This window comes from Somniosus microcephalus, chromosome 3 (assembly GCF_052327205.1).
Source record: "Somniosus microcephalus isolate GS21.2 chromosome 3, FLI_Smic_1.0, whole genome shotgun sequence".
NCBI classification, from domain to species: domain Eukaryota; kingdom Metazoa; phylum Chordata; class Chondrichthyes; order Squaliformes; family Somniosidae; genus Somniosus; species Somniosus microcephalus.
This window is the reverse complement of record NC_140989.1, coordinates 259,535,956-259,560,792: the sequence shown is the minus strand read 5'-3', so window position 1 is coordinate 259,560,792 and position 24,837 is coordinate 259,535,956.

Below are 24,837 nucleotides of genomic sequence, written 5' to 3'. Positions count from 1 at the left end.
TGCTTCTTCCTGCAAATATTCTAACTCCTGAACAGCATAAGGGAGATGTGATCGGTAATTGGTCACGATGGCTCTATGGTCGCTCTCTGCTTGAGCTAGCTGCTTCTGTTGTCTTTCCAGATTCTCCCATTCGGTGTCATAGAACTTTTTCATTGTTTTCATCTCTTGTACGAGACGGTAACTCAATTGTTCTAATTGTTGTCGTAATTTGAAATAAGTGTGAGTCCGAGCTCGGTGTTCTTCCGTCATGGATATGTCCGTAACTTGAACAGGCTCAGAATTTTCTGTCAAACTAGGTTGTCGTTGTTCGGTGGAGTTCTGTTCTGAAACTTTGTTCTTCTCTGGAGCATAAGCCTTTATGCATGCCTTCGTTTTTCCAACCTTCGTCGGCAAGTCCATTTCAGCCTTGTCTTTCATATTTGGGTTGGTCTTATCGTCATCCATTTCAGAATCTGAGCTGATTGTCTGCCCCGAGTCCTCACTCGTTATGGCTTTTAGATAGTGCCATTTCATGTCTATTTTCTTGATCCACTCCCGTCCTAGAAGTGGTGGTCCTCCCTCATGTAGTACGTATAAGTTCATTCTTGGGTGTTCTTTACCCCTATCTCTCACTTTGACTCTTATCTTTCCCATGGGGTATACTTTATGCCCCGTGTATGTCTGCAATACGAACTTGGTATCTCTTAAGGGTATATGTGAGAATAGCCGGTGGTAATCCCTTCGATTTATGACTGATAGAGCTGATCCAGTGTCCAACTCCATTTCCACTTGGATTCCAGCTATTTTTAGCATGACCCAGATAGTTTGTAGGTCAGCTTCCTTACTCACATTGTGAATTCTCAGACTACCCAGCTCCTGGCCGTTTGGGTCTGAGTCTGAATTCTGTTCATCTGAACTCTTCTCAGCCACCTTGTGTACCTTGTTGTACTTCTCCTGTGATGGCTTCCTTTGGTTATTGGTCCTTTGGTTGTTGGTCTTCTTCCCTGACCGGCATACCTTAGCTATGTGACCCAGTTTGCCACATTTCCTACATTCCTGGTTCTTAAACCAGCATTGGTTCTGGTCGTGTGTTGTCTTCCCACAACGATAGCATTTTGTTGTTGTCGAGGTAATTTGATCCACACTTAGTTCTGCTGTCTTTAGCTGCATTTCCGCAGTTCCCTTCGCTGCAGCTTCGTGCGATGCTGCAATAAGGACAGCCCTGTCAAGTGTAAGGTCGTTCTCTTCGAGTAGTCGCTTTTGCGTTCCTTCCTTTGCCAACCCGCACACGAACTTGTCTCGCAATGCCTCTGTCAGATTCCCTCCAAACTGGCAGTATTTCGCTAGTCTACGCAGTTCGACCAAGTATTCTGCGTTGCTTTCGTCTTTCCGTTGCGTTCTCGCATAGAATTTGAATCGTTCCGCCAACATCAACGGTGTGGGGTTCAAGTGATCCTTCAGAACAGCCACAATATCATCGAAAGTCTGATCCGCCGGTTTAGCTGGTGATAGTAGATGCTTCAAGAGCCCGTATGTCTTCGCGCCCATCGAGTTTAGCAAGGTTATAGCTTTGTCATCTTCTTCTATTTTATTGGCCTCACAATAGATCTCGATGCGTTCCACATACGTGGCCCAGTCTTCTACCTCGGCATTAAAATCGTTGATGTTACCACGCTTAGGCATCTTCCTCTCTTTCTGATAACACCCCGAATTATTTCTTTAACTTATTTTTTTTTTCCTAAGATGGCGGTTTTCCCGCGAAAATGGCGGTTTCCCGCGCTTATCTTCTCTCCCCGCCCACTTCAATGGCGGTTTCCCGCTTCTGTCTTCTTCCCCGCCTAATGGCGGCTTCCCGCGTTTCTTCCCTAGTGGGAGGGGTACACTTTCCCCCACAGGCGACGGCCGCTGGCTTTCAGATTCACAGCCTGCGTGTCAGCTTCAGTGCTTTCCCTTTTCTCGGCAAGGCAACCGGCGCTGGGTACACCCCGTTGACGGCGAACAGGTTCAGCCGCTGGGCTGGCTCTCGCTCAGTTCCCCTTGCTCGGGCTCGGTCTCTCTCCCGCTCTCTCGGCTCTACCGGCGCTGGGTACACCCCGTTGACGGAGAACAGTTTCAGCCGCTGGACTGGCTCTCGCGCAGTCTCCCTTGGTCGGCTCTGCCTCTCCCGCTCGCTCGGCTCTACCGGCGCTGGGTACACCCCATTGACGGAGAACAGTTTCAGCCGCTGGACTGGCTCTCGCGCAGTCTCCCTTGGTCGGCTCTGCCTCTCCCGCTCGCTCGGCTCCCAAACGCCTCTCCCAGCCGTCTCGCAGTCCGGTGCTTCCCTCCCCGGCTGCGGCTGAGTTTTTATATCTTCCTGCGCCTACGCTCCCGGTCGCAGCGCTTCGTGGCTTCGGTCGCTGCCTGGCCTTTTTCGCCGGTCGCGGTCTAGCTGTCTCACGACGCCATTGCGTCCCCAGCCTGTCTGTACCACGGCTTCCTTGCTCCACGCTGCCCCAGTCTCAGCGCCTCTGGGCCCGACTTCTGTCCGGCTCCTTTCCCCCTTGACCGTGGTCGAGTGCACCGCCCTTATCCTCCGGTTATTCTTTTTACTTTTCCCTTACTCACAGTCACCGTGGCCGCCTTGCTTCTCGTGCTGATCGGCTCACTCCTCACCGTGGCAGAAGGGACAGTCAGTGCCTGTTGCTGATGGAAGTCTTTGTCTCTGAATTCTTCCTCCTTTCCAGCTCTGCAGACTCGAGTTTTCTCCCAGCAGAATGACGAGCGCGGTTGCCTCTTCTCGACGCTCGTTAACTGCTTCGGAATTATTGTTGCCGCAGGGTACGATCGGACTCGTCGCCACTGTAAAGTCTGTGGGTTGTTTAGTTAATTAATACACAGACTCCAAGAGTAAGTTAAAACAGGACTTTACTATTCGAAGGTCAGGGCGAATCTGCCCAATAACTCCTGGCACAACACTTATATCCTGGTGTGGTCACCGTCGGTATTACCGTATACAGAAGCCAAACAAAGTAGTGCCACACCTAAAATAGTTCTCTTAAAGGTGAACGGTTACATACAATAGTTCTCTTAAAGGTAGACGGGTACATACACTACAATGTCCATTTCCCTGCCCTCTCCCTGTAACCCCTAATTCCCTTATCTGCTAGGAAACTGTCTATCTCCGTGTTCCCCACCACTAGTTTCCCGGTCTCATCCTCTAAGGGACCAACGTTCACTTTAGCCACCCTTTTTCTTTTTATATAGCTGTAGAAACTCTTGCTATCTGTTTTTATATTTTTTGCTAGTTTACTTTCATAATCTATCTTCCCTTTCTTAATTAATCTTTTCGTTATTGTTTGCTGGCTTTTAAATGCTTTCCAATCTTCTATCCTCCCACTGGATTTGGCTACTTTATATGCCCTTGTTTTCAGTCGGATACTATCCTTTATTACTTTACTAAGCCATGGATGGCTGTCTTTTCTTTTACTCCCCTTTTTCCTCAGTGGAATATATTTATCTTGAAAGATGTGAAATATCTCCTTGAATGTAGACCATTGCTCTTGTACCGTCTTACACTTTAATCTTTTTTCCCAGTCCACTTTAGTCAATTCTACTCTCATACCTTCATAGTCTCCTTTATTTAAGCTCAGTACGCTGGTTTGAGATCCAACTCTCTCACCCTCAAACTGAATTTGGAATTCAACCATATTATGGTCACTCATTCCAAGGGGATCCTTTACTAGGACATTTTTTATTAATCCTGTCTCATTACACAGGACCAGATCTAAGATTGCCTGCCCCCTGGTTGGTTCAGTTACATACTGCCCAATTTGATTAGTCCAGTCAATATGAAAGTTAAAATCCCCCATGATTATAGCTGTTCCCTTATTACAAGCCCCAACTATTTCCTGATTTATACTCCGACCAACAGAGTTGCAACTGTTAGGAGGCCTATGGACTATGCCCATTAGTGACTTTTTCCCCTTATTATTCCTTATCTCCACCCAAACAGTTTCACTATGCTGATCCTTTGACCCAATATCATTTCTGACTATTGCAGTGATTCCATCCTTGATTAACATAGCAACCCCACCTCCCTTTCCTTCCTGTCTGTCCTTCCTAATTGTCAAATACCCTTGTATGTTTAGTTCCCAGTCATGATCATCTTGCAGCCATGTTTCTGTAATGGCCACCAGATCATACCCATGTGTAGTTATTTGTACCGTCAACTCATCTATTTTGTTACGAATGCTGCGTGCATTCAGGTAAAGAACTTTCAAATACGTTTTCTGACAATTTATTCCTGCTTTTACCCCTTTTACTACTTTACCTTTATCATTATATGCATTCTGTACCTTCCTGACATGCTCTGGTTTTTAATTCCCCCACTGCTACCTTGCTCTATTGCTCTATTGTCATTTTTATTTTTCGCTCTCTTAAAACCTCCCCCCCACTAATTCGTTTAAAGCACTCTCTACAGTCCTATTTATTCGATTCGCCAGGATTCTAGTCCCAGCATTGGCCAAGTGAAGTCCGTCCCAATGGAACAGCTCTCTCCTGTCCCAGTACTGATGCCAGTGTCCCAAGAAGCAAAACCCATTTCTCCCACACCAGTCTTTGAGCCACGCATTTAACTCTCTAATTTTATTTACCCTAGCCAAATTTGCACATGGCTCAGGTAGTAATCCAGAGATTATTACCCTTGTGGTTCTGCTTTTTAATTTGGCCCCTAGCTGCTCAAACTCCCTCAGCAGAACCTCTTTCCTTGTCCTATCTATGTCGTTGGTACCAACATGGACCACGACAACTGGATCCTCCTCCTCCCACTCCAAGTTTCTCTCCAGCCCAGAGGAGATGTCCTTAACCCTGACACCGGGCAGGCAACACAGCCTTCGGGACTCTCGCTCTTGGCTGCAAAGAACCCTATCTATCCCCCTAACGATACTATCCCCTACCACTACAACATTTCTTTTAACTCCCCCCACTTGAATGGCCCCCCGCTCCACGGTGCTGTGGCCAGGTTGCTCATCCTCCCCACAGTCCCCGTTCCCATCCTCACAGGGAGTAAGAACCTCAAACCTGTTGGACAAGAGCAAGGGCTGCGGCTCCTCCAACACTACCTCCTGGATCCCTGTACCTGCCTCACTTCTAGTCACACCATCCTGTCCCTGGCCACGGACTACATCTGAATTAATTAATCTAATTGGTGTGACTGCCTCCTGAAACACAGAGTCCAGGTAACTCTCCCCCTCCCTGATGTGTCTCAGTGTTTGAAGCTCAGACTCTAGCTCTTCAACACGGAGCTGGAATTCCTCGAGCAGCCAACACTTACTGCAAATGTGATCACCGTGAGCATCAATGGTGTCCACCAGCTCCCACATATTGCAGCAGCAACACATCACCTGCTCTCCCATTCTATGTAATTAATTAAATTTATTAATATTATTTTTAAATAATTACATCCCGTAAAAAATAAGCCCCCGCCCCCCCACCCCCCCGATGGTCCACAGGCCTGCTTCTGTGCTGTATATTCGATGTGATTCTAAGTCCTGTAGTTTTTAGACACACCCACAAGTAGAAACATTTTCTCTACATCTACCCTAACAAGCCCTTTTATTATCTTAAAGACCTCTATCAGGTCACCCCTCAGCCTTCTCTTTTCTAGAGGAGAGAGCCCCAGCCTGTTCAGCCTTGACTGATCAGTATATCCTCTCAGTTCTCTTGAGCATCCCTGATTTCAATCACTCAACCATTGGTGGCCGTGCCTTCAGCTACCGAGGCCCAAAGCTCTGGAATTCCTTCACTAAGTCTCTCCGCCTCTCTATCTTTCTACCTCTCTCTCATCTTTCAAGACGCTATTGTAAACCTACCTCTTTGTCCAAGTTTTTGGTCAACTGCCCTAATATCTCCTTATGTCGCTTAGTGTTTTATAACGCTCCTATGAAGTGCCTTGGGATGTGTTACTACACTAAAGTCACTATATAAATACAAGTTGTTGTTGTTCTGGTATCATCCTTGTGAATCCTTTTTGCACCTTCTCTATATCCTTTTTATAATATGGAGACCAGAACTGTGCCCAGTACTCCAAATGTGGTCTAACCAAGATTAGATACAAGTTTAAATGACATCTCTGCTTTTCAATTCTATCCCTCTAGAAATGAACCCCAGTGCATGGTTTGCTTTTTTATGGCCATATTAACCTACATCGCTACTTTTAGTGATTTATGTATCTGAACTCTGAGATCCCTTTGCTCCTCTACCCTATTCAGACTCTGAGGCAGGAATTTTCTGAGGTAAGAGCGGGTGGGTTGGAGGTGTGAGGGGAAGTGAAAGTTGAAAAAATGTGAACCCCGACCTCAACCCGCCTCCAACCCACCCACTTTCACCTTTCACTCAGGCGGGGCGGGGGGCGAGCTGCCAACACGCTGCCAGGAGGTGGGTTGGCAATTTACATATTGTAATGAAGCCTGAGGCCGCTGCTTTAAACTGCTTTTCAGGTTTTACTGCTGGGGATTCCGGGGCCTCAGCCTCGGGGAGCAATCCTTGTGGGTCAGGAGGAGCAGGAGTGCTTCCTCCCAGCCCCCCAAGCACCCCTACAATCAGCCTGCCCATCCCAGGGATCAGCATTCAGAACCCCCCTGGGATTGACCCCCCCACCAGGGATTGAGCTCACTCATGGGGTCGGGGATCGGACCCACCTGGGGATCGAGCTCACCACCTCCCCCCGGGGTCAGGATCGGACCCCCCCGGGATCGAGCTCACCCCCCCCCCCCCGGGGTCAGGATCAGACTCCCCTGGGGATCGAGCTCACCACCCCCGCCGGGGTCAGGATTGGACCCCCCTGGGGATCGAGCTCAGCAACTGCCCCCCCACCGGGGTCAGGATCGGACCCCCCCGGGATCGAGCTCACCACCTCCCCCCGGGGTCAGGATCGGACCCCCCCGGGATCGAGCTCACCACCTCGCCCCGGCGTCAGGGATCGGACCCCCCCGGGGATCGAGCTCACCACCCCCCCCTGGGGTCAGGGATCAGACCCCCCTGGGGATCGAGCTCACCACCACCCACCCCCTGCCGGGGTCAGAATTGGACCCCCCTGGGGATCGAGCTCACCAGCCCCCCCTGGGGTCAGGGATAGAACCCTCCCGGGGGGTCAAGATTGGACCCCCCTGGGGATCGAGCTCACCACCCTCCCCCCCAGGGTCATGGATCGGACCCTCCTGGGATCAAGCTCATTCCCCCCCCCCCGCCCCCCCGGGGTCAGGATTGGACCCCCCCGGGGATTGAGCTCACCACCGCCCCCCCTCGGGGTCAGGGATCACAGCCCCCTGGGGATCGGGCTCACCACCCACACCCCCGGGGTCAGGGATCGCACACCCCAGGGGATCGAGCTCACGCCTGCCCCTTGGTCAGGATCGGATCCCCCTGGGGATCGAGCTCACTCACGGGGTCGGGGAGCTGCACCCCCCGGGATCGAGCTCACCACCCCCCCCCCCCGCGGTCAGGATTGGACCCCCCCGGGGATCGAGCTCAGCAACCCCCCCCCCGGGGTCAGGGATCAGACTCCCCTGGGGATCGAGCTCACCACCCCCCCCCGGGGTCAGGATTGGACCCCCCTGGGGATCGAGCTCAGCAACCCCCCCCCCGGGGTCAGGGATCGGACACCCCCCGGGGATCAAGCTCACCACCCCCCTCCGGGGTCAGGGATCGGACACCCCCGGGGATCGAGCTCACCACCCCCCCCTGGGGTCAGGATTGGACCCCCCTGGGGATCGAGATCACCAGCCCCCCCTGGGGTCAGGGATAGAACCCTCCCGGGGATAGGGCTCACCACCCCCACCCCGGGGTCAAGGATCGCACCTCCCCAGGGATCGAGCTCACCACCCCTCCCCCCGGGGTCAGGGATTGGAACCCCCCCGGGGATAGAGCTCACCACCTCGCCCCGGCGTCAGGGATCGGACCCCCCCAGGGATCGAGCTCAGCACCCCCTGCCCGGGGTCAGGGATCGGACCCCCCGGGGATTGAGCTCACCACCACCCCCCGGGTCAGAGATCGGACCCCCCCAGGGATCGAGCTCACCCCCCCCCCGGGGTCAGGGATCGCACCTCCTCAGGGATCGAGCTCACCACCCCCCCGCCCCGGGGTCAGGGATCGGACCCCCCTGGGATCGAGCTCATTCCCCCCCGGGGTCAAGATTGGACCCCCCGGGGATCGAGCTCACCACCGCCCCCCCCAGGGTGAGGGATCGGACCCCCCTGGGTATCGAGCTCACCACCCTCCCCCCCCAGGGTCATGGATCGGACCCCCCTGGGATCGAGCTCATTCCCACCCCCGCCCCCCCGGGGTCAGGATTGGACCCCCCGGGGATTGAGCTCACCACCGCCCCGCCTCGGGGTCAGGGATCACAGCCCCCTGGGGATCGAGCTCACCACCCACCCCCCCGGGGTCAGGGTTCGCACACCCCAGGGGATCGAGCTCACGCCTGCCCCTTGGTCAGGATCGGATCCCCCTGGGGATCGAGCTCACTCACGGGGTCGGGGAGCTGCGACCCCCCGGATCGAGCTCACCACCCCCCCCCCGGGGTCAGGATCGGACCCCCCCGGGGATCGAGCTCACCACCCCCTCCGGGGTCAGGGATCAGACTCCCCTGGGGATCGAGCTCACCACCCCCCCCCGGGGTCAGGATTGGACCCCCCTGGGGATCGAGCTCAGCAACCACCCCCCTGGGGTCAGGGATCGGACCCCTCCCGGGGATCGAGCTCCCCACCCCCCTCCAGGGTCAGGGATCGGACCCCCCCGGGGGTCGAGCTCACCACCCCCCCCCCCGGGGTCAGGATCGGACCCCCCCGGGGATCGAGCTCACCCCCCCCGGGGTCAGGGATCGGACCCCCCCCCGGGATTGAGCTCACCACCCCCCCAGGGTCAGGGATCAGACTCCCCTGGGGATCGAGCTCACCACCCCCTCCGGGGTCAGGGATCAGACTCCCCTGGGGATCGAGCTCACCACCCCCCCCCCGGGGTCAGGATTGGACCCCCCTGGGGATCGAGCTCAGCAACCACCCCCCTGGGGTCAGGGATCGGACCCCTCCCGGGGATCGAGCTCCCCACCCCCCTCCAGGGTCAGGGATCGGACCCCCCCGGGGGTCGAGCTCACCACCCCCCCCTGGGGTCAGGATTGGACCCCCCTGGGGATCGAGCTCACCAGCCCCCCCTGGGGTCAGGGATAGAACCCTCCCGGGGATCGGGCTCACCCCCACCCCGGGGTCAAGGATCGCACCCCCCAAGGGATCGAGCTCACCCCCCCCCGGGGTCAGGAATCGCACCTCCCCAGGAATCGAGCTCACCACCCCTCCCCCCGGGGTCAGGGATCGGACCCCCCGGGGATTGAGCTCAGCACCCCCCCCCGGGTCAGGGATCGGACCCCCCGGGGATCGAGCTCACCACCCCCCCGGGTCAGGGATCGGACCCCCCCGGGATCGAGCTCAACACCCCCCCCAGGGTCAGGGATCGCACCTCCTCAGGGATCGAGCTCACCGCCCCCCAGGGTCAGGGATCGGACCCCCCGGGGATCGAGCTCACCACCCCCCCGGGTCAGGGATTGGACCCCCCGGGGATTGAGCTCACCACCCCCGGGGTCAGGGATCGCACCTCCTCAGGGATCGAGCTCACCACCCCTCCCCCCAGGGTCAGGGATCGGACCCCTCTGGGGATCGAGCTCACCACCCCCGCCCTGGGATCAGGGGTCAGACCCCCCTGGGGATTGAGCTCACCACCCTCCCCCCCCGGGGTCAGGGATCGGACCCCCCTGGGATCGAGCTCATTCCCCCCCGGGGTCAAGATTGGACCCCCCTGGGGATCGAGCTCACCACTGCCCCCCCCAGGGTCAGGGATCGGACCCCCCTGGGTATTGAGCTCACCACCCTCCCCCCCCAGGGTCATGGATCGGACCCCCCTGGGATCGAGCTCATTCCCCCCCCCGCCCCCCCGGGGTCAGGATTGGACCCCCCCGGGGATTGAGCTCACCACTGCCCTCCTCGGGGTCAGGGATCACAGCCCCCTGGGGATCGAGCTCACCACCCACCCCCCCGGGGTCAGGGTTCGCACCCCCCAGAGGATCGAGCTCACGCCTGCCCCTTGGTCAGGATCGGATCCCCCTGGGGATCGAGCTCACTCACGGGGTCTGGGAGCTGCGCCCCCCGGGATCGAGCTCACCACCGGGGTCGGGGTTCTGAACCCTGCCCCCCCCCCGCTGGCTTGAACCCCCCCTAACATCCTGGGCCCAGCACTTACCCGTTGACATGGCCTCCTTCTCCGCGGTCCCCGCATGACTGGAAGCGAGCCTGTCAATCAGGCTGACGTCCGGGTAGGAAACCCACCCCAACGTCGCACGTAATTTCCCGGGTTCCCCAGTACTGTGCGGGTGGGACCCATGAAAACCCAGCCCTTATTATCAAAGCAGAATATGGCCTCCTTATTCTTCCTACCACAATGCACCATCTGACACTGATCTATATTGAAATTCATTTGCCAATTAAACACCCATTCTGCAAGTTTATTAATGTCTTCCCATATTGTTTTGCATTCTTCCTTTGTATTAACTACACCTCCCAATTTGGTGTCATCCGCAAATTTTGAAATTGTACTTCTGATTCCAGAGTCCAAATCATTAATATAAATTGTGAATGTAATGTATTATTACATGGTTTGTCACATGGTTTAGTCTGAGCATGCTCAGTTCGCTCTGGCTTAGTAAAGTAAGCACATGGACTAGCAACTCATCATGTCTCTGTCCTCTACCCACATATATTACATTTTGGTGACGAGAATGGGATCCCAAAGCCATTTTAAGGGATCATGGAGGGACACAGTGTTCAACCTTCAAGTCTAAAAGTTTTAGGTGAATTTGTGGCATCTAAACTGAATTTTTACGATGTTTTACTGTTAATCATCTGTGCTTCACCTGCATGTGTATGTATACACAGCAACAACAGCATTGATTCTCACAGGTACACAGGTGGTGTGCTGAGTCACTGTTCAATGGGATCAGGACAATCATAGCCGCACCTACGGGATTCATCGGAAGCCTCAGCATGTATGACCGAGTTCGTGAACCATTCAGTTCTTACATTGAGAAGATGGGGATGTTTTTAAGGCCAATAACATTATTGAGACCGAAGGTGCAGATGAGAATGTTTAAGCTCAAAATAAAGTAATTCGTGAACGTAAAAAAGCAATTTTTCTAACGGAGATCGGGCCAGATGTCTACAGAACATTGACAAACTTACTCACCCCAGGGAAAGCGAAGAATATGTAGTTTGAAGACTTTGTCGAGAAGCTCACGACCTCAGGCGTGTGTGCTGTGAGGAGGATACCGAGAAACTCCAGGATGATTTGGACAGGTTGGGTGATTGGGCAGAAGCGTGGCAGATGCAATATAACATGGATAAATGCGAGGTTATCCACTTTGGTGTCAAAAACAGAAAGGCAGACTATTATCTGAATGGCAATAGATTGGGAGAAGGGGAAGTGCAACGAGACCTGGGTGTCCTTGTGCACCAGTCGCTGAAGGTAAGCATGCAGGTGCAGCAGGCGGTGAAGAAGGCAAATGGTATGTTGGCCTTCATAGTGAAAGGGTTTGAGTACAGGAGCAAGGATGCCCTGCTGCAGTTGTACAGGGCCTTGGTGAGACGACACCTTGAGTACTGTGTGCAGTTTTGGTCGCCTTATCTGAGGAAGGATGTTCTTGCCATGGAAGGAGTTCAGCGAAGATTCACAAGGCTGATACCTGGGATGGCAGGAATGACGTATGAGGAGAGATTGGGTCGATTGGGCTTATACTCGCTGGAGTTTAGAAGAATGAGAGGGGATCTCATTGAAACTTATAAAATTCTGACAGGTCAGGACAAACTAGATGCAGGTAGAATGTTCGCGATGGTTGGAGAGTCCAGAACCAGGGGTCATAGTCTAAGGATAAGGGGTAAGCCATTTAGGACAGATGAGGAAGAATTTCTTCACCCAGAGAGTGGTGAACCTGTGGAATTCTCTACCACAGAAGGCGGTTGAGGCCAAGTCTTTAAATATATTCAAGAAGGAGTTAGATATATTTCTTAGAGCTAAAGGTATCAAGGGATATGGGGAGAAGGCAGGTACGGGGTACTGAGTTTGGATGATCAGCCATGATCTCATCGAATGGTGGAGCAGGCTCGCGGGGCCGAATGGCTTACTCCTGCTCCTATCTTCTATGTTTCTATTTTGACCCAAAGCCATTGGAAACAGCAGAGAGCTATAAGTTTGGTACCAGAAACCAATTGCGTTTGCATCACAAACCCTCACAAAGAGAAAAAGAAACTACGCGCAATTTGAAAAGGAAGCACTCGCCATAGTGTTTGGAATCAAGAAATTCTAACAGTTCCTGATTGGCAGAAAGTTTACCCTGATAACCGATCACAAACTACTACAGGTGCACGATCCCTTATCCGCAATTCCGAAATTCGAAAAGCTCTGAAAACCGTAAGTTTTTTCGTGGAGCGTTCCCCGTGGGCTGCATTGTTCGATGTGGCTTGTTTCTTTCAATGCGCGGTATTTCCAGTGTAAAAGCTTGAGCAGCTTGCACGGGAGTTTGCAGATTACTACGTGGCCGTGTGCAACTTTGAGGAAACATTGCTGTTAACTACTTTTTTACAGTAATCTGGTAACCTAGCCAGGTTTGCATCCATCACTAGTGGTGTAGTTGTAGGGTGAACCCGACGGCTGCCTCTTGTCCATTTATAAGCATCATCCGTTCTGAAATCCAAAAAATTCCGAATTACGAAACACAGCTGGCCCCAAGGGTTTCGGATAAGGGATCGTGCACCTGCACTAGCAATATTGGGGCCCAAATCTTCCATCCCTGCAATGGCCGCATCAAGAATGCAACGTTGGTCAGTGTTGTTGTCACAATATGACTACACGATTGAATATCGCACTTCAGAACAAAATGCAATCGCAGATGCCTTGTCCAGGTTGCCACATGAGGACTCATGTGTTGGGATTGAAGGTGCTATTTTCACGCTAGGTGCAGTTGACAAAGACTTTCCCGTGAATGCAACCGAGATTGTAACTGAGACTCAGAAGGACTCAATACTGAAAAGAGTGTATGAAAACATCTTGAATGGATGGACTGATCAGTGTCTGGACACAGAATTGAAACCAGTCCATTACCACCGCACTGAACTGTCTTGTGAGCAAGGTTGTATCAACTGGGGAAACAGAGAGGTGGTACCTAATTCTTTGAGAGATAGAATTCTGGCCGAACTTCATAATGAACATCCAGGTATGAAATCAGTTGCAAGAAGCTTTGTTTACTGGCCTGGATTGGACAGTGATCTTGAATCACTTGTCAGCAATTGCAGCATTTGCCAAAATTGCAGGTACAAACCACCCAAAACATAGAAACATAGAAATATAGAAGATAGGAGCAGGAGTAGGCCATTCGGCCCTTCGAGCCTGCTCCGCCATTCAATGAGATCATGGCTGATCATCCAAATTCAGTACCCTGTCCCTGCCTTCTCCCCATATCCCTTGATCCCTTTAGCCTTAAGAAATATATCCAACTCTTTCTTGAATATATTTAATGAACTGGCCTCCACCGCCCTCTGTGGCAGAGAATTCCACAGGTTCACCACTCTCTGGTTGAAGAAATTCCTCCTCATTTCAGTCCTAAATGGCTTACCGCTTATCCTTAGACTATGACCCCTGGTTCTGGACTCCCCGGCCATCAGAAACATCCTTCCTGCATCTAGTCTGTCCAGGCCTGACAGAATTTTATAGGTTTCGATGAGATCCCCTCTCAATCTTCTAAACTCCAGTGAGTATAAGCCCAATCGACACAATCTCTCCTCATACGTCATTCCTGCCATCCCAGGTATCAGCCTGGTGAATCTTCGCTGTACTCCTTCCATGGCAAGAACGTCCTTCCTCAGGTAAGGCGACCAAAACTGCACACAATACTCAAGGTGCGGTCTCACCAAGGCCCTGTACAACTGTAGCAAGACATCCTTGTTCCTGTACTCGAACCCTCTTGCTCCGAAGGCCAACATACCATTTGTCTTCTTAACCGCCTGTTGCACCAGCGACTGGTGCGCAAGAATACCCAAGTCTCTTTGCACTTCCCCTTCTCCCAATCTATTGCCATTCAAATAATAATCTGCCTTCCTGTTTTTGCCACCAAAGTGGATAACCTCACATTCATCCACATTATAGTGCATTTGCCATGTTTCTGCCCAATCACCCAACCTGTCCAAATCGTACTGGAGTTTCACGACATCCTCCTCACAGCTTACCCTCCCACCCAGCTTTGTGTCATCTGCAAATTTGGAGATATTACATCCAATTCCCTCGTCCAGATCATTAATATATATTGTGAACAGCTGGGGTCCTAGGACCGATCCTTGCGGTACCCCACTAGTCACTGCTTGCCACTCGGAAAATGACCCGTTTATTCTAACTCTTTGCTTTCTGTCCGCCAACCAATTCTCTATCCAAGTCAATACCTTGCCCCCAATCCCATGTGCCTTAATTTTGCATGCTAATCTCTTATGTGGGACCTTATCGAAAGCCTTCTAAAAGTCCAAATACACCACATCCACTGGTTCTCCCTTATCTATTTTACCAGTTACATCCTCAAAAAATTCCAGTAGATTAGTCAAACATGATTTACCTTTTGTAAATCCATGTTGACGTTGTCCGATCCTGTCACTGCTTTCCAAGTGCTCTGCTATTACATCTTTTATAATAGACTCTAGCATTTTCCCCACTACCAATGTCAGGCTTACCGGTCTATAATTCCCCATTTTCTCTACCACCTTTTTTGAATAGTGGGGTAACATTAGCTACCCTCCAATCCATGGGTACTGTTCCAGAGTCTATCGAGTTCTGGAAGGTGACCAGCAATGCATCTACTATTTCCAGGGCCACTTCCTTAAGTACCCTGGGATGTGGATTATCAGGCCCTGGGGATTTATCGGCCTTCAGTCCCATCAATTTTCCTAACACCATTTCCCTACAAATACTGATTTCTTTCAGTTCCACCCTTTCATCAGACCCTATGTTCCCCGGTATCTCTGGGAGGTTATTTGTGTCCTCCTTTGTGAAGACAGAACCAAAGTATGAATTTAGTTGGTCTGCCATTTCTTTGTTTCCCATTATAAATTCCCCTGATTCTGACTGCAAGGGACCTACGCTTGACTTCACCAATCTTTTTCTCTTCACATATCTATAAAAGCTTTTACTGTCAGTTTATATGTTCCCTGATAGCTTACTCTCATATTCTATTTTCCTTTCTTAATTAATCCCTTTGTCCTCCTTTGTTGAATCCTAAACTGCTCCCAATCCTCAGGATTATTGCTTTTTCTGGCCAATTTATATGTCCTCTCCTTGGATCTTATGCTATCCCTAATTTCCCTTGTTAGCCACGGTTGAGTCACCTTTTTTGTTTTATTTTTATGCCAAACTGGGATGAACAAATTCTGTAGCTCATCCATTCGGTCTTTGAATGTTTGCCATTGCCTATCCACCGTCAACCCTTTGAGTGCCATTCCCCAATCAATCCTACCCAACTCGCTCCTCAGACCATCGTAATTTCCTTTATTTAAATTGAGGACCCTAGTCTCTGAGTCAACTACTTCATTCTCCATCTTAATGAAGAATTCGATCATATTATGATCGCTCCAACCCAAGGGGCCTCTTACAACAAGATTGCTAATTAATCCTTTCTCGTTACATAATACCAGTCTAAGATGGTATGATCTCTGTTTGGTTCCTCGACATATTGGTCCAGGAAACCATCCCGTAAACACTCCAGGAATTCCTCCTCCACAGTATTGTTACTAATTTGGTTAGCCCAATCTATATGTAGATTAAATTCACCCATGATGACTGCTGTGCCTTTATTGCACGCTTCTTTAATTTCCCTTTTAATGCCATCCCCAACCTCCGCCTTACTGTTGGGAGGTCTATATACCACTCCCACTAATGTTTCTTTCCCCTTAGTATTTCTCAATCCTACCCATACAGATTCCACATCATCATAGCTAATATCCTTCATTACAATTGTATTAATCCCTTCTTTAACCAGTAATGCTTCCCCACTTCCCTTTCCTTTTTGCCTATCTTTCCTGAATATCGAATACCCCTGGATGTTGAGTTCCCAGTCTTGGCCATCCTTGAGCCATGTTTCCGTAATCCCAACCAAATCATATTCGTTTACCTCTATTTGCGCAGCCAATTCATCCACCTTATTACAAATGCTTCTCGCATTAAGACACAAAGCTTTTAGGCTTGTGTTTTTAACACTCTTAGACCTATTAGAATTATTATTTACTGTGGCCACGTTTGATTTAAACCATTGATTTCTCTGACTGCCACTTTTGTTTTTCTCCTTCCTATCTTTTGCTTTTATCCCTGTTTCCCTTTCCTCTGTCTCCCTGCTCAGGTTCCCAACCCCCTGCCATTTTAGTTTAAACCCCCCCGAACAGTGCTAGCAACCCTCCCCGCAAGGATATTTGTCCCGTTCTGCTTCAGGTGCAACCCGTCCGACTTGTACAAGTCCCACCTTCCCCAGAAGCAGGCCCAGTGATCCAGGAAACTAAAGCCCTCCCTCCTGCACCAACTCTTTAGCCATGCATTCATCTGCTCTATCCTCCTATTCCTATACTCACTAGCACGTGGCACCGGGAGTAATCCAGAGATTACAACCTTTGAGCTCCTGCTCTTTAATCTGCTACCTAGCTCCCTAAATTCTTGCTGCAGGACCTCATCCCTCTTCCTACCCATGTCATTGGTCCCAATGTGAACCACGACCTCTGACTGTTCACCCTCCCTCTTCAGGAAGCCCTGCAGCCGTTCAGTGACATCCTTGACCCTGGCACCAGGGAGGCAACAAACCATCCTGGAGTCACGTCTACGGCCACAGAAACGCCTATCTGTTCCCCTTACGATGGAATCCCGTACCACTATTGCTCTCCCACTCTTTTTCCTCCCTTCCTGAGCAGCAGAAGCACCCCTGGTGCCAGGAAGTTGGCTGCTGCTGCCTTCCTTTGGTAAGTCATCCCGCTCAACAGTATCCAAATCGGTATACCTGTTTGAGAGGGGGATGGCCACAGGGGTCCCCTGCATTACCTGCCTGCCTCTACTGCTCTGCCTGATGGTCACCCATTTCCCTTCTGCCTGTGCAGCCCTTACCTGCGGTGTGACCAACTCACGAAACGTGATATCCACGACCCTCTCAGCATCATGAATGCTCCAAAGCCCATCCATCCGCAGCTCCAGTGCCGCAATGCGGTCTGCTAGTAGCTGCAGCTGGATGCATTTCTGGCACACATGGTCGTCAGGGACACTGGCAGTGTCCCTGAATTCCCACATAGAGCAAGAGGAGCATAACATGGGGCTGGGCTGTCCTGACATGACTTCCCCTTTAATTAATTAATATAAATTGAATCAATACCACCAATTTAATGATATACTCAAGGGCGCTTGCCTGCCAGCAGTCCCCGCTACACCACAGAGACTCTAGAAACTATAAACCACAGAATTTAAGTTTTGTAAAGAAGGAGAAAGAGTAAATACTTACCAACCAATCACTTACCCGCTTTCTGGTGACATCACACTTGGATTACTTTTTACTTCCCTCCTTCCCTCGGACTTCGGAGATTGGAGATTGGTACGCCTTACCTGGTCTCGGAGCTGTTTTTGAACTCGCTGCCGCTCAGCCTCGTTCCCTCGCAGGTCCGCCCACCTGCCTCCGCTGCTCTGAGGCCTTACCTGGTCTCAGAGCTGTTTTTGAACTCGCCGCCGCTCAGCCTCATTCCCTCGCAGGTCCGCCTGCCTACCTCCACTGCTCTGAGGCCTTACCTGGTCTCGGAGCTGTTTTTGAACTCGCCGCCGCTCAGCCTCGTTCCCTCGCAGGTCCGCCTGCCTGCTTCCGCTACAACCCTGGTCATGGCCAAGAGAGCACATGTAGACTTCTGTGAGAAAGCAAATGATTATTTCCTGGTACTTGTAGATAGTCACTCAAAGTGGAAACAAATGGGTTCAAATACTACAACTGAACGTACCATAGATGAGTTGAGGTCTATTTTTGCATGTCATGGTTTACCTGAAGAGCTTATTTCTGACAATGGGCCTCAGTTCCGTTCTGTTCTATGCCAAGTATTCATGAAATGGAACGGTATCAAACACACTCTCGTTCCACCATATCATCCAGCTTCAAACGGAGCAACCGAAAGGTCAGTTAGAATAGTAAAAGAAGCTCTCAAAAAGCAAGTTTTGCAGGGTTGTTCGGGACTCAGCCTGAAGCAATGTTTGGCAACTTTCTTGCTGAAGTACAGAACTACTCCGCACACTATAACTGGATATACCCCAGCAGAACTCTTGATGAAGAGGAGTTTGAGAACACAATTGAGTCTTGTTCAACCAAATTTGGCCTCAAGAGTTGAACAGAAACAGTTGAGTCAGAAATGTTATTATGACAGCAATCAGAAAGAGCGCAGATTCAAACAGAACAAGTGTGCTCATGTTCTCAGTCCCCCTGGAAAGTCGAGTTCACACAAGTGGGATGTAGGAACCATGGTAGAGGTGGTGGAACCAAGAGATATTTGGTTGAAATTGTTGACAACATCCGAAGTGTTCATGTAGATCAAATGGTCTCTGCTGGAGATGAACCAAGACGTGATCTTGAACCATTTAATCACAAACTCATACATGAATTTGACTCAGTTCAGACTTCAGTAACTGAAGTACCAGGTTCAAACAAATCTGAGATAGAAACAGGATCATCTTTGAGTACGGAACCAAAACAAAACAGCCCGACAATTGGTTCAACATCAAAACCTTCTGTAAGGAGATCAGGAAGGCTCCGGAAACCTGTTATTAAACTGGATTTGTAGTTAATTTAGAAGAAAAAAAGCTGGGAGTTTTTGTTATGAGGTACATGTAATGCTGGGAAAGCTGGGACAATAATTTTGTTGTATTTGTGACAGGAATACATAGTTTTGTTTAAGCGGAAAGCAGTGTAATGTATTATCACATGGTTTGTCATATGTTTCGGTATGAGCATGCTCAACTCGCTCTGGCCTAGTAAAGCAAGCACATGGACTAGCAACTCCTCGTGCCTCTGTCCTTCATTTATTCTACCCACATATATTACAGTGAACACCAGTGATCCCAGCACCGATACCTGTGGAACACCATTTCTCACCTTTTGCCAGTCTGAGTAGCTACCCTTAACCACTATTCTCTGTTTCCTGTTTTGTAGCCAGATTGCTATCCATTCTGCTACTTGTCCCCTGACTCCACATGTTCTCAAGTCATGAGTCTACAACCTTATCAGAGGCCTTTTGAAAATCCAAATATATTACATCTACTACATTACCCTTGTCTACTCTTTCTGTTACTCTTTCAAATTATTCAATGAGGTTGATCAAACATGACCTGCACTTTTGAAATCCATACTGACTACTTTTTTTTATATTTTCAGTTTCTACATGTTTTTCTGTTACATCTTTGAGTAAAGATTCCAATATCTTTCCTACCACCGACGTTAAGCTAATTGGTCTATAGTTCCCTGGATTTGTTCTATCTCCCTTTTTAAATATAGGAATCACATTAGCTGTCCACCAGCTGGCACTATTCCCTTTTCTAATGAATGTTTATCTATATGTGCCTCTACTATCTCTACCCTAACTTCTTTTAATATGACTGCTGATTTTTTTTTGCTTTAGCCTTAGACAAGTGGTGGCCGAATTACAATGGTAAGATTGCATTCTGATGATGCCCATGCAATTTTAACTCCAGATTGACGAAGGTCCAGCCAGTCCCGAATCTGCCAGTAAAACCTGGCAGCAGGCAGGATTGTGGCCAAAAGAGCCCCAGGTAAATTTTATACTTTGACCATTTTTTAAAGGTTTCCTTGTGGGCCGAGGGAAGCAGCAGTAATCTGGGCCCCACAAGGAGAACTTGGGCCTTCACTGACCCAGGTTTCCCTCCCCCTCCCCCAACTGTGATCGACTCAGGACCCCATTTCCCAATTAAATGCTTGGTGCATTGGCAGCCCTGCCAGAAAGACTGAATGCAATGTCAAGGAGCATGAAGGAGTCAGCACCAACCTTGCACAGGCTTTGTGCACAGCTTGGAGCCCATCCTTTCCAGCGTGGAAGCGGTGGGTAACTCCATTAGTGCACTTGTGGCTCAACCACGATGCAGCATCTGACGGCCGTTGTCTCAGCTTCCATTGTAGCACAAGCAGAAGCCACCCAGCATATGGGTGCTGCAGTCGAAGCTCAGACTGAAGTCATGCAAGTGCAGCTTGCTGCCACGCAAGCACAGACTGCTGTCATCATGGCTGTTGATACCAGTGTTCAAAGGGGCTTGCAGGGTCTCACAGCAGTCCAGCAATCTGTTCTCCAACAGATTACTAGGATTGCTGAGGCGCCGCCCAGGGGTGCAGCAGTGGCTCCGTGGAGCATGAACCTGCTGTCCTCTCTCAGGATGACAGCATTTGTTCTCCCACCCCTGCCACTCCGCCAGTGCCCTTGCTGTTGCCTGTCAGCCAGCCAGCCCAGACTGCCAAGGTGGTGCAGTCTGAAGCCAAGCCTTCTCGGCCCAGAGCTGCTCGAGGTTGTCCTGCAAGGCCATTTGCAGAGTTCTCCACTGAAAGTCAGTAGCCTTCCACCAGCCATGCTGCAGCAACTGGGGTAGCACTGCGTAGGAGCACTAGGACAGGCAAAGGCACACAGAAGACAGGCACTACGGGAAAGCACAAGGGTGATTAGTTGACTTTGGTATGTAATATTTGATGTTTTGATTTATAAATTTGGTTTGGAATGTTTGCTTTGTGGTGGCTTTAAGTTCAGGATTGTGGCCTTAGGACGATGTGATGGTCAGTGACAGAGGAAAAGTAAGATGTGGGACTGTTGTGAATGGGGAATTGGGGTTGCGTTCACTGGTACCGCAGTCAAATGAGTCAATCATGGACAGCACAGCCAGAAAGAAGTTGTCTTGGTTGCCTCCTCCCTTCCTCCTCCCCCTCCTCTTGCTCCCCCTCCTCCACTTTTCACCATATACCTGGTGACAAGGGCTGTGCCTCCATGATGGTAAGGTTGTGGAGCATGAAGTACACCACGACGAATCTTGAGATATGCTCTGCCGAGTACTGCAGGGCTCCTCCAGAGCAGTCCAAACAGCGGAAGTGTTGTTTAAGCACCACAATGGTCTGCTCGATCACATTCTGTGTGGCAGCATGGATTTCCTAATATGTATGCTGTCCATCTGAGCTTGGGTTGCGCACCGGAGTCATGAGCCAGGTGGTCAGTGGATAGCCCTTGTCGCCCAGTAGCCCAGTAGGTTTGTCGTGGCGGCTCAAGTGCGGATGGTATTGTGGACTGCTGCAGAATGAAGGCATCATGACTGCTGTCAGGATATCAGGCATTGACCTGCATGATGTGCTGAGTATGGTCACACACCAGCTGGACGTTGATGGAGTGGAATCTCTTCCGGTTGCGGTACATCTCCAAATTCACGTGTAGCACCCGCAAAGCGACGTGTGTGCAGTCAATGGCATGCTGCCCCATGGGGAAGCCTGCTATCCTGGCAAAGCCTTGTGCTCGCTCCACTTGCTTTTCTCTGGCAATGTATTCACCTCTCTTTGCACACAGAGCCACAGCAACCTCCCTTATGCAACGGTGGACAGCGAACTGGGAGAAGTTGGAAATGTCACCTTCTCCAGCCTGGAAGGAGCCCAACGTTCAGCTGTGCGTGTTTAAGAGAGGGCGTTAGCTGGAGTGTTGAGGTCAAAAATTGCAGCGTAGCGTCAAATCAGCATTACACGCTGACTGACGTCACAATCTGCCTACACTGCATACTTCCGGCACACACTCCCAGTGCCCATGCAAATGGCCTTACCAAAATGGCGACCGGCACAGCCCGCACCAAAAGTGTACGTGCGCTTTTCGGGACCCAAAACGGCACCCGTAGCACCGAAAAAACAGACGCTACAGAGCCAAATTTCACGGCAGTAATATTTTAATCCCTAAATAGACAAACCAAGACTGGAGGGTTTAAGATTGCTGAATTCCAATATTCCTTTTCCTCGGTATAAATTTTCTCAACTCTCCCTTATTCCGTTCACCACAAAAAATCAGCCGTTCTGACCACCTCTGTTTCTCAAACTGTACTTTCAAAGAGTAAATGATCAGATTTTCAGTGTATAATTAAGTTCCAGTTTAATGAAAAAACTTTATTTTTTACCTGCAATAAGTTGAAAGCTTGTATATTTTAACCAAATTCCTTATTTTTATATCTGTATCTGTTTTGCATAAAAATCCATTTAAATTAGCTATTTTAATTACTTAGTGAACATTGCTTAAGGAATAGTTATGCATTTTGTGATTGATTAAAGAATAATGTTAAAAGGAAAAATGACTGCAATCCTCTTTATTCGGGTGAAAAGCGTCTCTGGGTCCCAACGGTTCAGTTCTGTGCTGATTCTGCTGTTCTACTTCCCAGTGATCGCTGTGTCAATGCTTTCACAGAAAACAAAAGGTAACAAGTTAGATACACTAGCTGACTGCCAAGCTCCAGTTTAGCCCAACTGAACCTTGGTTGTAGAAAGGAGTTGAACTTCTTGAACACTTGGAATAATTTTGGTGAATGTTTTAACATTCTAACGTTCTCCCTCAACTTTTAGGGCACCTGATACCATCGCCTCATTTAATAAATACAAAGTCGTTCCCTGGAAATATGTTTTAGGGAGAGCTCCTGGAAGAGAAAATGCATAAATATATTTTTTTAAATGCACTTAAATAAATGCAACCATTACAGCAGGCTAGAACATTGAAGACTGATATAGCTTGCAAGTACTAAAGGCTGATAAACATTGTCCATTGGCTGCGCCGCTTCTGACTTGACACTACGCTCACTGTGATGTATTCTAATCAGTATTCCAGCAAATGTTGGCGTAAATTCGCCACTGGAAGTTTCGGTCGCTCAACAGTCTAATTTATGATGTTTGTCGCCAGTCTCGCCTTTGCAGGAAATTTCGGGCCAATGCATTTTCAAGCCTGTGGCGATGATTTTGTATCATATTTTTAACATCTATAATGGATAAACTATATTATTCTTTTATACTTCAAAGCATTTTAGATCCAATGGACCAATTAATGTCAAGCAAATAGAGCTAGAGAATAACTAGACATTAAAGGGAAATAATTTTGAACTTTGGTTGTACAAGCTGGAATTTAGATAGGGATAATGTCATTTGTCACTTAGTAAGTATATTATGAATACCACAAGGGTGAATTTTTGCAAAGGCTCTTCCACTCATCCGCCATAACTTCAGCAGAAGAGCCACGGAAATCCCAGAGCAATGGTGTAAGCAACGTATAGCCTTGTTTTATATAAAAACAGAAAATGCTGAAAATACTCAGCAGGTCAGGCAGAGGAACCGGACGGTAGGCCATTGAGCCCCTCGAGCCTGTTCCGCCATTCAATGAGATCATTGCTGATCTGCGACCTATCTCCATATGCCCGCCTTTGGCCCATATCCCTTAATACCTTTGGTTAACAAAATGCTATCAATCTCAGATTTAAAATTGACAATTGATGTGGCATCAATTGCTGTTTGTGGAAGAGAGTTCCAAACTTCTATCACCCTTTGTGTGTAGAAGTGTTTCTTAATTTCACTCCTGAAAGGTCTGGCTCTAATTTTTAGATTATGCCCCCGAGTCCTAGACTCCCCAACCAGTGGAGATAGTTTCTCTCTATCTACCCTATCTGTTCCCCTTAATATCCTGAAAACTTCGATCAGGTCACCCCTTAATCTTCTAAATTCGAGGGAATACCACCCTATTTTGTTTAATCTCTCCTCGTAACTTAACCCTTGAAGTCCGGGTATTATTCTGGTAAAGCTACACTGCACTCCCTCCAAGGCCAACATATCCGTCCTCAGGTGTAGTGCCCAGAACTGCTCACAGTACTCCAGGTGTGGTCTAACCAGTTTTTTTTTTACAGCTACAGCATAACTTCTACCCCCTTGCATTCCATTAGCCTTTTTGATTATTTTCTGTACCTGTTCATGACATTTCAATGATCTATGTACCTGGATCCCCAAGTCTCTTTGGACCTCCACTGTTTTTAGCTTTTCACTATTTAGAAAGTACCCTATCCTTTTTAGGTCTAAAGTACCTCACAATTGCCTACATTGAAATCCATTTGTCACAGTTTTGGCAATTCACTTAATCTATCGATATTTCATTGTAATTTTATGCTTTCATCTACACTGCCTACAATGCCGCCTATCTTTGTGTCAGTGGCAAATTTGGATATATAACTTTCTATGCCATCATTTAAGTCATTAATAGTCGAGGCGCCAACATAGATCCTTGCAGGACACCACTAGTCACATCCGTCAATTAGAGTACCTGCCCATTATCCCTGCTCTCTGTCTCCTGCTGCTCAGCCAATTTCCTAACCAGGTCAATAATTTGTCTTCAATTCCATGGGCTTCAAATTTAGCTAACAGTCTCTCATGTGGGACTTTATCAAATGCCTTCTGGAAGTCCATATAAATAAGATCCATAGACATTCCCCTGTCCACTACTTTAGTCACCTCCTGAAAAAATTAAATCAGGTTTGTCAGGCATGACCTACCTTTCACAAATCCATACAATAGCAAAATACTGCGGATGCTGGAAATCTGAAATAACAGAAAATGCTGGAAACACTCAGCAGGCCAGGCAGCATCCGTGCAGAGAGAAACAGAGTTAACATTTCAGGTCTGGGACCATTCGTCAGAACTGGAAAAAAGTTAGAGATGTAACAGCTTTTAAGCAGGTGCAGAGGCAGGGA